This window comes from Narcine bancroftii, chromosome 2, assembly GCF_036971445.1.
Source record: "Narcine bancroftii isolate sNarBan1 chromosome 2, sNarBan1.hap1, whole genome shotgun sequence".
Taxonomy (NCBI): domain Eukaryota; kingdom Metazoa; phylum Chordata; class Chondrichthyes; order Torpediniformes; family Narcinidae; genus Narcine; species Narcine bancroftii.
Window position 1 is genome coordinate 317109040 of NC_091470.1, and position 11635 is coordinate 317120674.

Below are 11635 nucleotides of genomic sequence, written 5' to 3' on the forward strand. Positions count from 1 at the left end.
GCATTTTTGTCATGTCTGGATATGAATTTTGGTGAACAATTAAACAACTAATGGAATGAGAAGATTCCATAAGCATCCACATCCTTAACTATACCAGGGTTAGAGACTGAGTGCCAAATACTGGACTGAGGTTTTTGCAACTAGCTTTGGCCAAAATATCAGAATGGGAGAATCATCTTGGTTTCTTTCTGAAATCCCACCACCACAGAAGTCTTGAAACAGGTTGTTTTTTTTTTCCCCCCAGCTGAGCTTCTTGATCCAACTTCCTTCCTTCAGTAGATCAGAAATCATTCAATTGCATTTGCCACTTTACAGAAAATGTATGCTTAGAGTCAGAGGATTGGGTACCTTGCATTGATATCCATCACGGAGAAGAACATAGAGGATAATGAGAGCAGTGTGGCACTTTGAGATCAGGATGGGGATAATGCTAGGTCCACTGAAGTTGACCAAGTCCCCAGGGCCTAATCAAGCGATAGAAAGAGGCAAGAGAGAATATTGCTGGGGCCTTGATGAAGATTTTTGTATCATCAATGGCAATAGGCTAGGTCCCTGAGGAATGAAGAGTAGCCAATATTATTACCCTGTTCAAGAGGCAGCAGGGTAGCCTAGTGGTTACCACATTGCTATTACAGTGCCAGCAATACTGGTTTGAATCCAGTACCATTCTTTAAGGATTTTGTATGTTCTCTCAGTGACTGCACGTTTCCTCCCACTTTCCAGAGAAACATTGGATTGGTAGGTTGATTGGTCACATGGGTATAATTAGGGCAGCACAGACTCAAGGGCTAAAAGGCCCCTGTTACGGAGGTGCATCTCCAAAATTTTAAAAAAAGGGAAGTAGAGATAATCCAGGAAATTATAGGATAGTGAGCCTTATGTTAATGGGAAGGAAAATATTGCAGAAAATACTTAGGGATAGGAATTATGTGGATTTGTAAAGACAAGATCAGATTTTGGACAATCATCGCAGCTTTGTGTGAGACAGGTAACATCTTCCAATTCTGAGTGAGTTTTATGAAGATGTACCAAAGGTGGTTGTTGAGGAAGGGTAAGTAGATGTTGTCAACATATACCTTAGTAAAGGTATGCTGATCCAGAGGGTTAGCTTGGATTCAGATTGGTTTGCCTATAGAAGACAGTGGAAGATCTGTGAAAATATGTGACCAGCAGGAATCAGTGCTGGTGCCCTTAATACATATAATGCGGGGGTTAATAAATTTGCAGCTGACACAAAGATTGGCAGAGTTGTAGAAAGCTATCAAAGGGTACAGCAGGATAGAGATCAGTTACAGATATGAACAGAGAAATAACAGATGGAGTTTTACCTGAGCAAGGTGTTACAATCTGGGAGGTCAAATCCAAGGGATTTAATGGCATCACCCTTTGATGCAGCATTGTACAGCATTTGAGTTCAGAGGAATCTGGGGATCCAAGTACACAGATCCTTGAAAATGGCCACAGAAGTAGAAAGCTTTGGAAAGAGGATGGATGGTAAACAAAGATGCTACCAGGTCTTGAAGAGTTGAGTTATAAGGAAATGTTGAATCAGTTAGGACTTTATTCCCTGGAGTGTCAAAGAATGAGAGAAGATTTGATAAAGGTATACAAAAATGTAAGGAATATGGATAGGAGTATGGATATTTAAGGGGAACATTAGAGGGAACTTCTTCACTCAGACAGTGGAGAGTGAGATGAATGAGCTACCAGCAGAGGCATGGACATGGGTTTGATTTCAGGGAAGATTGGATAGGTTTATGGATAGGAGGGGTATAGATGGCTATGGTCCGGGCCAGGTCGATGGACCAAGAGAAATATATAGTTCAGCATGGACCATATGGGCTGAAGAGTCTATTTCTGTGTTGACATATTCAATGAACCCAAGGTATATGGCATGCTCACTTCTTCAATGGTTGAGGAATTGACTATAAGAGTAAGGAAGTCATGTTACAATTACATATTGTGTGCAATTATGGTTGTCCCATTACAGAAAAGATTTGGGGTGGCACAATTAACGTAGTGGTTAGTGCAAAGGCAGCGATTGGGACTGTGGTTTGAATCCTGCACTGACTAAGGAATTTGTATGTTCTCTCCATGTCTGCATGGGTTTTCCCAGGAGCTCCAGTTTCCGTCCACCATCCAAAACATATCAGGGTGTAGGTTAAATGGGCGGCACAAGCTTGTGGGCTGAAATGGCCTATACCGTGCCGTATGTCTACATTTAAATTTAGATTTACGATTCTGTCTGAATTAATAGGTATGAGCTCTAACGAGAGATTGGTCAAACTTTGGTTGTTTTCTCTGGAACATTAGAGATTGAGAGAAAGCCTGCTGAAATTTCATGAAAGGTGTGGTGTGGTAGATAGTAAAAAATCTCTTTCCCAGGGCAATTTAAGGTGAGGGGGAATGTTTAAAGGGGGTGTGAGTGGTAGGTGCCTGGAATGGTCTGCCAAGGGTAGTGGCAGAAGCAGACGTGATAGAAACATTTAAGAGGTTTCAGATTTAGATTTCAGGTTTATTGTCAGAGTACACACATGACATCACATACCACAGATTCTTTTCCTGCAGGCGAGGCAGAATTACCATTTATTGGTACTCCAAAAAAAGTGTTCACAGTGTATACATGTAAACAAATAAAGAATTTTTTAAAAATTAGACATATGGCACGGTAACAGGCCATTTTGACCCACAAGTCCCTGCCGCCCTATTTACACCCAATTAGCCTACATGTATGTTTCAAACGGTGTGAGGAAACCGGAGCCCCCAGGGAAAACCTGTGCAGACACGGAGAGAATGTACAAACTCCTTACAGACAGCACAGGATTTGAACCCCAGTCCCGATTCTTGGCATTGTAAAGTCACTGGACTAACTGCTATGCCAACTGTGCCACTCAGACAGAATTGTAAACAGATAATTGTGCGATACAGAGAGAATTTTTAAAAAATGATAAAGTGCACATGTAAGAGTCCTTAAATGAGTCCTTGATTTGTGAGTCTTGTGGCGGCTATACCTCTTTCCTGATGGCAGCAGCAAGAACAGAGCGTGTGCTGGGTGGTGTGGATCCTTCATGATTGCTGCTGCTCTCCAATGGCAGTGTTCCCCATCGATGTTCTCGATGGTGGGAAGGATTTTGCCTGTGATGTCCTGGGCTGTGTCCACTACCTTTTGCAGGGCTTTACACTCAGGGGTATTGGTACCCCCATACCAAACCATGATGCAGCTGGTCAGCACACCTTCTACCATACATCTGTAGAAATTTGCCAGGGTTTCTGGTGTCGTACCAAACCTCTGCAAACTCTTGAGGAAGTAGAGGCGCTAGTGTGCTTTCTTCACTATGCCATTAGTGTGGTGGGTCCAGGAAAGATCCTCTGAGAAAGTGATTCCCAAGAACTTAAATTTGGTCATCTTCTCAGCCTCTGATCCCCCAGTGATCACTAGATTGTATACCTCTGGTTTTCCCTTCCTGAAGTCAACGATCAGTTCCATAGTTATGGTGACATTGAGTGCAAGGTTGTTGCTGGAGCACCATTCAGCCAAGTTTTCAATTTCCATCCTGTCTGCCGACTCATCTCCATCTTTTATACAACCCACTAACATGACATCATCAGCAAATTTATAGATTGTGTTATTGTCATACTGAGCCACACAGTCATGGGGGGGCTACGAACGTAGCTCTATGGTGCTTCAGTTCTGATGGAGATTGTGATATTCTTACCAATCCTCACTGATTGTGGTCTGGAGGTGAGGAAATCTGTGATCCAGTTACAGAGTGGGGTGTTAACTCCCAGGTCTTGGAATTTGGCTGATCAGTTTTGAGGTGGTGTTAAATGCCGAACTGTAGCCGATAAAGAACATCCTGATGAATGCATCTTCACTGTCCAGGTGTTCCACGGCTTTGTGTAAAGACAGTGAGGTGGCATCCATGTAAACCTGTTGCTATGTTAGGTGAACTGGAAGGTATCCATGTCACTGCTCAGTCAGGAGCTGATATGCTTCAACACCAGCCTTTTGAAACACTTGATCACTGTTGACTTAAGCGCTAGTAGTTGATAGTCATTAAGGCAGGTTCTTCTTGGGTATTGGTATGATTGACGCCTGTTTGAAACAGATTGATACCACACCCTGCTAGACTGAGTCATTGAAGATATCCGTGAACACAGGTAGTCCCTGACTTACAACCTATGCAAATTACAGCCATCTGTACAAACTATCGATTTTTTTTAAATTAGGAAAAAATGTGTAAATATAAAAATTACATTTTTGGGGTGAAAGTATGGGCCTATCAATGGAAAATAGTGCCTATGGCAGGGGTAGCCAACCTCTCGCAAGAGCTGGCCTTGGTGGCTGCCATGTTGTAATTGATGAACGATACAACGGATACAGTGAATTTCTGACTTGCGTGCATTTTGAGATATGACCGGTCGGTCCAAACAGAATGCAATTGTAAGTCGGTGACTACTTGCATGTTGGTAAGTTAGTCAGCACAGATTTTTAATACTCAGCCAAGTACTCCATTTGGGCTGGATGCTGTTCACGCATTATTCACTCTCCTGAAGACAGCATGCCTGTCACCCTCAGATACAGACAGGATAGGACCATCAGAGGATGTGGGTGTATGGAGGGGTGGTCCTTCACTGTTACTGTCTTCAAATTGGGTGTAGAAGGCATTGAGTTCCTCTGGGAGCAAAGCTTTGTTGTCTGCTACGTCACTGGATTTGGTTTTGTAGCAGATATGGCATTTAGGCCTTGTCACAGCTGTTAGGTGTCCCTTGTCATTTCCATTTTTATCCAGAATCTCCACTTCACCCAGGAGATAGATTTTTGTAGGTCATACCTGCTCCTTCTATATTGGTCTGGATCTTCAGACTTAAATGTCTGTGATCTTGCTCTCAGCAAGATCTGGATTTCATTGTTTATCCAGGGCTTCTGGTTGGGGAAAATCCTGAACAATTTGGTAGAGATACACTCATCCATAGCTGTTTTGATAAAGTCTGTGACTGCCCTGGTGTAATCATTCAGATCCTCAACTGAGTCCTTGAACACTGCCCAATCCGCTGACTTGAAGAAGTCCTAGAACCATAGAAACATAGAAGATAGGAGCAGGAGTAGGTCATTCGACCCTTCAAGCCTGCTCCGCCATTCAACAAGATCATGGCTGATCTTAAAGTTCAGTACCCCGTCCCCAACTTCTCTCCGTAACCTTTAATACCCTTATACTGAAGAAATAGATCTAATTCCCTCTTAAACATATTTAATGAACCTGCCTCTACTGCCCTCTGTGGCAATGAATTCCACAGATTCACCACCCTCTGGGTCAAGAAATTCCTCCTCATCTCGGTCCTAAATGGTTTGCCCATTATCCTCAAACCATGGCCCCGGGTTCCGGATTTTCCCATCATTGGAAACATCCCATCTGCATCCATTCTGTCCAGACCTGCCAGAATTTTATAGGTCTCTATGAGATCCCCACTCAATATTCTAAACTCCAGGGAGTACAACCCCAATTTGCGCAATCTTTCCTCATAAGTCATTCCTGCCATTCCAGGTATCAGCCTCTGCACTCCCTCCATTGCAAGAACATCCTTCCTTAGTTAAGGTGACCAAAACTGCACACAATACTCCAGGTGGGGTCTCACCAAGGCCCTGTACAGCTGCAGTAAGGTATCCTTGTTCCTAGACTCAAACCCTCTTGATATGAAGGCCAACATACCATTTGCCTTTTTAACCGCCTGCATGCTCCCCTTCAGAGACTGATGTACAAGTACCCCTAGGTCTCTCTGCACTTCCCCATCTCTTAATCTATTGCCATTCAAATAGTAATCTGCCCTCTGGTTTGTATTACCAAAGTGGATAACCGTTCTTCAGACTCCTTGACTACCTTCCAGCTGTCCTGATCCATCTAGATACATGCATAAATATGCAGGGTATGGAGCGATATGGGTCATATGCAGGCAGAAGACATTTAAAATGGCATCATGTTCAGCACATCATGGACCAAAGGTTCTGTTCCTGTGCTGTACTTTTCCATTTTCTATGTAATATGAAGCACTCCAAGCCTACATGGACCAAAACAACATTCAGGGATGAATCTGAGAAGTAGCAAGTAAAGTTCATGGCTAACATTTCCCAGTCAATGACCATCTTCAACAAGAGAATCTCCTATTATTAGTATCCTGAGGCTCATCATTAACCAGATGCTTAAGCGAACCAGCAATTACTATGATACAAGGATGAGACATCTCTCAATGATGATTCACTTCCAACCAACCAAAGCCTCTTTACCATTGACAAGGCACAAGTCTACAGTTTGAGGAATATTTATATTTATCCTTTTGAATCTTTTCACAATTTTAGATATAGGTTTCTACCTCCTACCCAAGATCAACAAACCCATTGTTTCTGTGTGCTCCTGCCCCACAGAACTGGTATCTGTTTTCTTCAACTGTTTTGTCAGCCTGGTCGAGCTCCTCTCCACTTACATCCACAATATTTTGCATGCTCTCCATTACTTTAACAACTTCCAGTTCCCTGAACTCGACCCCTCATCTTCACCATGAACATCTAATCCCTAAATACCTCCATCCCCAAGGCCTCAAAGCCTTTAGTTTCTTTCTTGAGAACTGACCCCTCAATTACTGCCCTCCTCCAGCTGAAAGGGAAAAAAATACTCAGACTGTTCAATCTTTTCAGATATTTATAGCTTCTCATTTTGGAATCAGCATTGTAAGCCTGCTTTGCCTCTCCTGCTCTTCTTCCTATATTGGAGTCAGAATTCTGCAGAGCAACCTGGACAAGGTTCAATATAGTTTTAATAGAATATAGTCAAACCCGTTATTCGGAATTCAAGCAACTGGCAAAAAAAAAATCTCCTTTACTTCCTTAGGGCCAAACATGCAGCGGAGCATCAGCTGTTCAGGGCACATCGTTCATGTTTGTAGTTTCCACTGAAGGAGATTATCCCATAAATTGTTTAGTGAGGTGAATGGCAGCAGACACTCCAGTGCCCATTTAAACATCAAATACAAGAGTTGATTCTTATTTCCTGAAGAATGTGTGGCCTCCATATTTATCCTCACAAAAGGGGTTATTTTGACCAATCTCTAATTATCAGCTGTCACAAACAATTGTTTTCTTAGATTTAGCAATTGATAACTTGCTTATAAAAATAATTTGTGCAAATTTCAAGAACAAATCATGACTTTTACTAGTTGATAATCTTTGGATTCGTTAAGAGCTGAAGTTCTATCTTTCCATTGTAAAGTGTAACCATTCAGAAATGATTTTGTAGAACATTTGAGACATTGCTTCAGATAGATGCTCCAATTGCTCCCTCTGCTGTTGAAAGTCATACTTTCCAAATTCCAATTCCAAATCTCCCTCATTCAAACAGAAAATTCAAAAGGAATTACATGCATATGCTTAAAAAATATAAAAACTGAACTCCTGTCCCTATTTGTCATGACAGAACAAACAGACAATCTAAGATAAATTAACACAGAATAGTAGTGGCTGAGTTTTATAAACACTTCTCTACAGTTCACTGGATGAGATGGAAGTGGGAGAGGGGAGCGGCAGTGATGGACTAGAGACAAATTAGTGACAGCTGGTAAGACAATGCAGCAGGGAGGCTGGGGCTGGAAAAAGCAGATTCACTACACCTTCAGGCAATATTTATCTTTCTCTGAACAAGAGACTAGTTTACTATGAAGTGAAATACAGAAATCTGCAGATCCTGTGATTGAAGTAAAAACACAGAAATGCTGGAGGAACTCAGCAGCTCTCGCAGCGTTCATAAGAGTTAAAGATTTCCTATCAATGTCTCAGGGCCTGAGCCCTTCCTCAAGGTATGAACAAGAAACAGACAAGAATACAGGCATCTGTATTAAAAGACAGGCAAAAAGGGAAGAATGGCATCGGAGGAGGGTGGAAAGGGTCTAGCAAAACTCATAAAACCTGTGTATCATGCACTATCTCTGAACACATCACTTCCAGTCATCTCCCTCACACGACCTCCAACCTCATTGTTTCCCATCCCCATACTTCCCGTTTCTACCTCCTACCCAAGATCAACAAACCCATTGTTTCTGTGTGCTCCTGCCCCACAGAACTGGTATCTGTTTTCTTCAACTGTTTTGTCAGCCTGGTCGAGCTCCTCTCCACTTACATCCACAATATTTTGCATGGTCTCCATTACTTTAACAACTTCCAGTTCCCTGAACTCGACCGCCTCGTCTTTACCATGGACATCTAACCCCTAAACACCTCCATCCCCAAGGCCTCAAAGCCCTTAGTTTCTTTCTTGAGAACTGACCCCCTCAATTACTGCCCTCCTCCAGCTGACAGAACTTGTCCTCACCCTCAATAACCTCCTTTGACTCACCCTACTTTTGCCAGGTCAAAAGGGTAGCCATGGATACCCGCATGGGGCCCAGCTATACCTACCTCTTTGTTTACCACATGGAACAGCCCATGTGGCAAGTCTACACAGCCAAGGATCTTCAACTCTTCCTCCTTTACATCGACTATTTTGATGCTGCCATCATGCACCTCTGATGAACTCATCATTTTATCCACTTTGCTGCCAACTTCTAGCCTGACCTCAAATTCACTTGGTTCATCTCAAGCAATACTCTCCCTTTTCTTGATCTCTCTGTCTCAATCTTGGGAGACAAACACTCAACCGATATCTTCTAAACCTACCAACTCCCACAGCTACTTCAAGTGCAGCTCTTCACACCCTGTCCCCTGTAAGGATTCCATTCCTTTCTCTCAATTCCTCTGTCTCTGTCGCATCAGCATAGAGGATGAGGACTTCAATGTCAGATCATCAGAGCTGTCCTCCTTCAAACAATGTGGCTTCCCCTCCACCACCATCAATTCCGTCCTCACCCGCATATTCTCCATGGCCTGCACATCTGCCTGGCTCCCCTCCACCCCCACCTACCACTACACCAATCTCCATATCCAACATATTATTCTCCGCCATTTCTGCCACCTACGATGTGATCCCACCTCCAGACACATACTCCCATCTCTGCCTTCTGCAGGGACCGCTCCCTCTGTGATTGCCTCATCCACTCCTCTCTTCCCATTAATCACCCCCTTGGTAACTATCTCTATGACTGCAGGAAGACCTATAATTGTGCCCACACCTACTCCCTCTACCTGCCATTTGGGGCCTCAAACAATCCTCCCAAGTGAAACAACACTTCACTTGTGAATCTGCAGGGGTCATCTACTGCATCCCACTGTGGTCTCCTTTATATCGGAGAGACTAGACTGGGAGATTGCTTCATCTGTCCCTGCAATAACAGGGATCTCCCAGTAACACTAACTTTAATTCCCCACCTCATTCCCTTGCTGTCATGTTTGTGCACAGTCTCACGCACTGCCGGAGTGAGACCACTCGCAAGTAGGAGAAACACCTCATCTTCCATCTGGGCACCCTCCAACCGAATGGCATTAACATCGACCTCTCTGGTGTCCGTTAGTGCCCTGCACCCCATTTAAGAGGCACAGTCAAAAGTTCCACTGGTAGTTGCAAATAACAGGCATCCTTATAGTAGTTTGCATTATCTTGCAGTATTAATTTGGGAGACACCAAGTCTGACATAGAATTCCTTTGTGGGCTACAGGGAATGACTGCAGTGCACTTGGGTTTACCTTCAGCTGTCATGATCAATCAGGCTCAGAATCTGTGGAAAGAAAAAGTCAGCTGTGTCTGCCTGTCATCTTAAGCAGTGCAGCAACATGCTATTTATCTAAAAAAACATATTTTAGAGTTCATTTCACTACAGTGCACCAATCAACAACAGTAAATAAAATGAATTGGTTCCTATATTTATCAACAACACTGCTTTGATCCCTTAGAAACCTCAACATAATTAATATACAAGAACTTTATAAAAAGTCCATGCAACCAATCAATATTGACTTGTCTATGCGCTCGGTGCCATCAAACAGTGATTTGGATTCACTTCCTAGAGTTAAAATTCTTCACCCATGAATAAACCACAGCACTGATTTGCCTTGAACATTTTCCTGGTAGACCACTTCACTAATGTTGAGGCTGAAATCCCCTTCATGCGGACAAATTTACCGTCAACAGTATTTTGAAGTTATGTGATGAAGTGGTTGAAAATATGTGAAATCTAAAAGCCAATGCAACTTTATATCTATTTGGCAATTAAATCTGTACAAGTATAGTTTGTAATAATTTCTTGCTTAATCCAAATAGACTGTAAAAAAAACAAAAAAAAACGAAGACAACTTATCCAGAGCTTCTAGGCGGCAGCGAAAAATCATAAAAGACCCTATTACCCTGCCTGCACTCTGTTCTCACTGCTATCTTTAGGCAGAAGGTACAGAAGCCTGAAGCCTGGTACCTCTAGGTTAAAAAAAAGGAAATTTTGTGTCGTATGACACTTGTTTTATTGCATGATAATAAACTGACTCTTGAAATGCTGAATGCTAAAATGTTCATTTTACCCCAACAGAAATTGGCTCCGGAACCTCCCCATACTAACCTGACCATAACGTTACTCCAGGACCATCAAGATCCTTCTTTATTACTGACACAGCAAATTTTTTGCACTAACCAGCCAACTGTGAAAATCTAGTGGTGGTACCTCAGTTGTGGAAATCCTGGAGCAACAAATATTTCTCTGCAAACCCTACAAGAACCTTCCTGAGCGGTAAACATTTACCTTTCAAGCTTTATACATGTTAAATTCTGTGCATAGTACGGTGATTGCTTGCAACCAGAGAACTTGGAAGAAGGAGAAGTGAGATTGAACTGTGAACCAAAGAACTTTTATTGAATTTACACACACATTGCATACACGTGCACTTAGAATTAGAAGGGGGTTAATTTTGGTTAGTTAAGTATAGAGTTAAGTTAATGTTTGATTCTATTTTCATGTTTGAAGTTGATTAAAAATAACTTTTGTTTTGAAAACCACTTGTCTTTGTGAATGTCTATTGGTGCTGGTTTTGGGCTCGTAACAGTAGCCACTGATAGATCCAAGTTCTTGCAGCGGACAGAGCTGAAGTGCTCCACAAAGCAATCTCTCAGTCTGTGCCCAGTCTTTCTGTTGCAGAGGAGACCACAATGGGAACACTAGGTGCTCTGCAGATTCACAAGTAAAATATTGCTTTGCTTGGAAGGACTGTTTGGGGCCCCAAATGTTGGTGAGGGAGGATACAAGGGCACAAGTGGAGCATCTCCTGCAGTCACAGGGGTAGGTGCCAAGGGGACGACGATTGGTAGGGAGGGAGGTGTGGACAACGGAGTTACAGAGGGAGCGGTCCCTGTGGATTGCAGAGAGGGAGGAGAGGGGAATGTGTCTAGTGGTGGGAATCATGAAGAAAGAAGATGCAGAGGTGGGCAGAAATGCAGAGGATATGTTGGATGTGGAGGCTGGTGGGGTGGTAGATAAGGACAAGGGAATCCTGTCTTTGAAATTTTCAATGAACAAAGCAAGTCAAAAGAAACCTTGAGGCAATAATTGCTTTTACTGAGCCAAAGTTATGGTCAAGAAACTATAATAAGAACATAGAAGGCCTAAGCCATTCATCTTTTTGTTCTTGCAGAATCAATAAAATCACACTTGGCCTTGTTTCTCAGCACGATTA

The 11635-nt window shown here is 42.7% G+C and overlaps 1 protein-coding gene and 1 long non-coding RNA gene across 15 annotated transcripts in view; one reads left to right on the forward strand and one right to left on the reverse strand.

Moving 5' to 3' along the window:
* dlgap1a (discs, large (Drosophila) homolog-associated protein 1a) overlaps positions 1 to 11635 on the reverse strand; it is a 615703-nt gene that overhangs the window by 115936 nt on the left and 488132 nt on the right. The gene's annotated exons all lie outside the window — the stretch shown is intronic.
* The window catches only part of LOC138755566 (uncharacterized), a 109562-nt gene that overhangs the window by 19733 nt on the left and 78194 nt on the right, over positions 1 to 11635 (forward strand). The window contains exon 2 of the long non-coding RNA XR_011352395.1: positions 10498 to 10695. This is a non-coding gene — a long non-coding RNA (uncharacterized lncRNA). The remainder of the gene's footprint in view (positions 1 to 10497; positions 10696 to 11635) is intronic.